This window comes from Oryza sativa, chromosome 7, assembly GCF_034140825.1.
Source record: "Oryza sativa Japonica Group chromosome 7, ASM3414082v1".
NCBI classification, from domain to species: Eukaryota; Viridiplantae; Streptophyta; class Magnoliopsida; order Poales; family Poaceae; genus Oryza; species Oryza sativa.
Window position 1 is genome coordinate 12,598,640 of NC_089041.1, and position 6,237 is coordinate 12,604,876.

Here is a 6,237-nt window from a genome sequence, read left to right on the forward strand (position 1 = left end):
TGCTTCTCAACGGCCCAAACCTGTATAAACCCCTTTATCTCATTGTTCTTGAGGGGCCCAACACCCTCTACACCACACTTCTCACCGAGTCCTCGAATCTCACCCGCTGTCCCCGGCCAAACCAACAAAGGGGGCCTCACTGTCCCCCGCTTGCGGAGTTCACCCTCCGACAGTCAGCCTTCCCATCTCCATGCCTCCTTCCTTACTTTTCTTATAAGCCCTTGACTATGCAAATCTAAAGGACAGGGGGCTGTTCACAATGCCACCCTCTGGTTCCCCATCCTCTGCTGGTAAAGAGAGGAAGGGGATTCACCCTGCCAATAGATCTAGTAGTTTGGTTAGATTTTTCTCTAAATAAAGTTTTAATTTTTTGTTTTGCCTCATCGACGTCAATGGCGGTGGCGATGCCACAATGGTGGATCTTCTAGTGTTGGTCCCTATCCATCTTGTCTCGGTGGTCTATTTTATGGGGTGTGATTGGCTATGGGCTTCGTTTCACCTAGCTTCGTCGCATGGGTGAAAATGATGGCGTTCTTTGTAATAACAGTCCTCCAATTCTATCTCTTTGCTTCACCGGTGGTCCATCTGGCACTAGTGAAGGGATTGTGAGGGTCGTGTGGTTGCGCCGATGGATGGTGGAGCGGAGGAGCAAATCTGGTTTGGGTTTGGGTGTAACATACCCAAATTTTAGACCTTAAAAATTTCCTGTCAAAATAGTTGGAAGTTAAGTTTTTTATTTTTGGGAGCCAAAAATTTCCATTTTAAACCTAGGTAAACTTTGATCTAACTCTTGCATGAATAAAATTTGAGAACAAACTTTTTCATCTTTAACCTATAGCATAGATGCAAACACAAGTGTAAGCATGCATACTTGCATAAAACATATTTTAACTTGAGTCTTCTTTATGCATTTGGATTTTTGGTTGGCATTGCATATTAGGACCCATGAGCATAAATAAAAGATAAAGATTCACTAAGCAAACCTATAACCACACTTGAGCAATAATTATAAAGACATGAAAATGAAGTCAAATGATACCACCTCAGGTCAAGAGTAGTCTAAATAAATTTCTTACAACTATGTAGATCCATTTATAAATTGGAAACCTATATAAAGAAAAGTCTTGCTAATTATCTAAAATAATTTGTGCAAGATAAAATCATGGGAAAATTCATGTAGGCTCTACTTAAAACATGCAACTCATAGTAATTTTGGTACAATTTAATAACTAAATTTAATATCTCAAATAAATCAGTCAAACCAGTCAAATAATAGTTTAATTATAATCCTTAATCGGCTAAAAACCTACCCTCACTAATTGTGCATTAAACTGCATGGAAGTGTATAGGGGAAATAATTTATTCAAATATTAGGTTAATTATCATGAATAAATATAATTTTTTCAGAATTTATCTTCTCTACTTAGTTCTCCTAAAAATTCAAATTAGTTTCCAATAAGCCCATCTTCTTTTAATTTCTGTAATTTCTGTGAGCAATCTATCCATAATTTTTGAGTAGAAAACGTTAACTAGGTACATTCATTTACCTCCAATAAAATCCACACGACCTCATATGCAACACGAATTAATCTATGAATTAACAAGTTAGGGAAGAGAAAATAATCTGAAAATTCGTCCAAAAATCTCTTTCACACAGTTTTCTACCCATCCCCACACTCCAGCCTAGTGTACTTCGCCCTGGGCCCACCTGACGGTGTCACAAGCTAGCTCCAACTCTGTGCAGAACCTTCCCACCGATCTAAAGACTGAGAGAAAAAGAGAGAACGAGAGAGAGAGAGAGAGCCGACCGAGCTCTGGGGCGCGTCGACGCGTGGCCGAGACGTGTCGCCGCTCCAAACCCAACATCTCTTGATCTCTTCCCTCCCAGCCGCTTCACCCATCACTACTCCTCACTCTCAAACCGAAGAAGCCGAGGGAGAAGGCTCTCTGCTCCTCCGGCGCTCTCAATCTCGTAACCGGCCGCGAAGAAGAAGGACGGCAGCAATCGTCGTCGAGCCGCGGTCATCTCCTCCCTTCATGCGTTCCCTTGTCTACTCAGGATGCCGGCTTCATTCCTCTAAGTTTCATCCCATTTGGTGCAGCGGATCGTCGGGAACGCGGACCTCACCATCGTTGCTCCGGAGCGCGCACCGAGTGCCGCCGTCGGGTTCTCGTCGTCGTTCCGACCGCTGTAGACCAAGCCAAGCCGAGCCGTCGCGCCAACATATTCTCCTTGAAGTCCTCCTCAAAACCCTTCAAGAATCCCAGGCAATGGCGCAGCAAGTGCGGAGATCGGCCACCGTCTTCTTCACCTCCGGTCGCCGTCGCCATTGTCGATTCCGCCTCCTCCGGTGAGCCATTATTAGATTACTCGCGCACACACCATCTCTCTGGCCTCACTAACCTCATGGACACACATGCATGATAGTTCTTGGAGCCGATTGAGCCGTCGCCGTTCACCCCGGAGGTTCTTGCCGCCGCCGAGCCGTTACACGAGCCGCCGTCGTCAACCTAGCTTCGCCAGCCTTGTTTTACATCTCGGTGAGCACACTGGACTCCTTAGAAAAGCACATGCATGCACTCCCTTAGTCGATTCGCGCCTATGGCACAACATGCCTACCCATGCCAAAACATCCTCCGCTCGGACTCGCCGCCGGCGTTACTCCGATGTCCACTAACCGAGAAAAGTATAGGAATGGAATCACAATAACATGATCTTCATTTTTATTTTGGTCGTACCCCCAAACGAGTCATCGTTTGCCGCCGGCGAGCTCGAGATCGAGCTCGGCCATGGCGCTCTGTTCTCGCAGGGACTTCGTTTTGAGAATTTAAATAAATATAACGTTCATGAGAATTTATTTATTTAAATATAACGTTTAAATAAATAAATTTAAATAAACATACTAAACACTGACATATGGGCCTAGGACTACGGGTTGGTTTCTAGAAATCTCAAGGGCCTTTTTGCATATTGTCCGTATGACTGACAGCGGACCCCTAGAAACAAAATCTGAGATTATATAAGAAAAGTACTTAAAACTTGTAAAAATCCATATAAAATCAAATATAACTCATTTTGAGATGATTAAAGTTTCTGTGAACTCATATAAGGATGAAATTTAATGTTATGAAATAAAAACTTACACTTGCAGTACAAATTTCACCTCTAAAATTTATTTGAGAAAAAATATACATAAAGCATGCACAAACTTATAAAATGCATATAAAATTCATCTCAACTCATTTTAGGGTAAATTCACATTCCACAGAATCACCAATTTGTTTTCTACTGTAAAGTGAAATAAAATAATATACTTACTTTGTACCTAATGCCTCTAAAACTATTATCTTTAAAATGAATAGTTTTAGATAAGTTGAACTTTAGAAGTTTATATAAAATTCATCTTAGATCCTTTTTGAGTAAACCCAAGTTCTATAGAGTCATCAAAACATATACTTCCAAGTTGTAAAATAAAATCATATACTTACTGTATAATAAAAGCCTCAAATATTTATGTAAGGAATAACCAACATTGAGCAGCCTTTAATTTGTAAAATTTGTAGAAAATTCATCTTTAGTCCAAATAGAGTGAACCAAGTTTCTATAGAACCAGAAAATGGTAAGCTTCAACATAGTAAATAAAATATGGCACTTTTTGTACAGGTTATAGCTCTAATCTTTAATTAGATACCCTAGGAGTTAATCACCTAGTATTGGTTAAGCAAAATATATGTGTAGAAGTATTTAAGATGAACTCTAGCTATGAATAAACCAAAAATAAAACTTGTTAGACCAGAGAGGTCATAGTTCCAACCTTAATTCCCAAAGACTTAGCAAACTTAACTCATAACAATTTCTAGGTTGGTAGGTTAAGTAACTAACATAGACCATCCCTATTTATAAAATATGTAGTAAAATAATATAAACTCTAAAATTATGAACTAAGATTAGATTAGCTAACTAAAATACTCATTTTATACATCACTAGCAAGTTAGAGCAAGTTCTGGACCTAAATCTCCAAAACCATGTACACATAGAGACTATATGCCTAGAACACGTTATAACTTGTAAAATACATAAAGAATTCATGTTAACTCTAGAAATTGTGAAACCAAATTTGTTAGTCTTAGAAAACACATATCTTCACCTCAGCAAACATAAACTTAATAAGAATCACCTTACAACAGCATTTCACAATAGTACCTAAGTAAATACTACCCTATACCGAGCAAACTTATAAAATTCATAACTCTCAAATAAAAAGAGATAAAATAGAAATTCTTTCACCTAAATTCATATTATACTAGTACCTATCCATTATGCACAAATCAAGCATTTTAGAGCATTCTGGATTTTTCGCATATTTCGGTGTTTAATTGCATAACGTGTACTTTGTATAGATGATTGCTTAAACGGTGAAGAAGTGAATTAGGTGCTGACATTTTCCAGTTGCAAGGCAAGTCCCACCTCCCTCTCTTTGATCACTTTGAACCTATGTTTTGAAGGTTATTGAAAATATTTGCAAATCTTGCATGTCGATTGGACACTAATAAATTAAAATTTTGTTAAACTTGTTAGACAAACTCCTATTACTTGCATTATCACCCTAACCCCACATATATCCATATCCCACATTCCTAACCTTAGGAACAATATGACTATGCCACTTTATATATGAGTTTAGATGTCACTAGATTGCTATAATGCTTAGCCATGCTTAGTATGTGTAGTACTTGTCATTTGGGCTCTTATTAACTTGAAAAAATGATTTTATTCAAGTTCTGGACAGAAATGAATAAATGAGGAATTTGACAAACAAAGCATATGGCCATCAAAGTAGGCATTAATCATATATAAATATGCACCTCATTGCCATCCATAGTAGCAAGGAGATCATTCTTAAATCTCATCACATTTTGAAGTTAAATTTCAGCATTTAGAAGATTAAACATAAGTCTATACTCAACACATATCCACATACCGCTCATAACCGTGAGCACGGCTAATCGATTAGTTTTTAGACTCTGCTGAGCTTGTACAGCTTTACCCACATAATGTGAATCGCTCTAGTTTGTCCGATACCCGTCGGTACCACCACACTCTACACATTAAGCGAGTCTAGAGGTCACAACGAGGCTTTTACATTAAGTCTTGTCTAATCCTTGCATGAGCACAATGAGTGTTGTTCCACACTAATTCTAGAATCTTAATGTCATTATATTGGGGGGTCTTTACCAATATAACGCCATAGGCAAGCCGGTACAATCGCTTCCTATGTGGCACTCAACGTTGTACGTGAGGCGGAACATTACAGTCGTCCCCTCACGCGGAACAGTACAGTCGTTCCCTACCAAACCATAAATAAAAGTGAGGCGGAACGTTACAGTCGTCCCCTCATAAACATCATACACATAAAAAGCGGATTGGTACAGTCATCTCCTTTGCAATACACACATAAACACAAATAGCCCTACAGTTCACTCGTAGGCACTATCGCTACTACAACGGCCTCCCGAATGCTACAACGGCCTCCCGAATGCAAGGTTAGACCAGCACTTAACTTAGTAGGCCAAGGTCACCCCATAATAACACATGTGGATGTACGGTAAACATAATGAACAGACATTGAGTATAGTCCTTAGATCAGTCTGGGCACACTCTCCCCCTATCGGTATACAACTAGTCAACATATGTATACCACATGAGGCCCAAACTTAAAATTCAAGTTTTTCAACATTTTGTTTGTCAAATTCCTCATTTATTCGCAAATATGATTTGAATGTATTTTATGCAAATAAAACTTGCTTTATGCTAAAAGGAACCATATTATGCCTTCTTTGATTATATGCCTTGCAAGTAGGGTGTTAGGCTTGTCTTGGTGCTTGCCAGTACATTATTTCTAATAATGTACTGGCTCTTGCTATTGGATTAACTATTTGCTTGCAGGTTTTAGACTTAGTCTTTGAGTGATGCGGGTTTCGTCTGCTTCTTCTAGGACTTGAACTTAATGGGGTAAACCCCTAGTCGGTGTGCTTGAGGATTGGGTAGTCAAGCTTCCGTTGTTCTATAAACTATATTCGGCTAGTCGGCCTATGTAACTATGAAATAGTTGTGATTTAGATCATTGGCTAGTCGGCCTATGTAACTATGAAATAGTTGTGATTTAGATCATTTTCGTCTTAAGTGTATTTTGCTATGATTTCCATGCTTAAGATAAAAGTGTGAATCTAGTGCA

General features: G+C 39.0%; 1 long non-coding RNA gene across 2 annotated transcripts; it reads left to right on the forward strand.

The window, feature by feature from the left end:
• The first annotated feature begins 1,902 nt into the window (after positions 1-1,902).
• LOC9272296 (uncharacterized) lies at positions 1,903-6,237 on the forward strand. 2 transcript variants are annotated; one of them, XR_010742344.1, is made up of 4 exons: positions 1,903-2,351; positions 2,429-2,541; positions 4,403-4,458; positions 5,998-6,237. It is a non-coding gene; the product is annotated as an uncharacterized lncRNA (long non-coding RNA). The 2 variants fall into 2 exon arrangements; XR_010742345.1 differs by having other exon boundaries at positions 1,904-2,351; positions 5,949-6,237.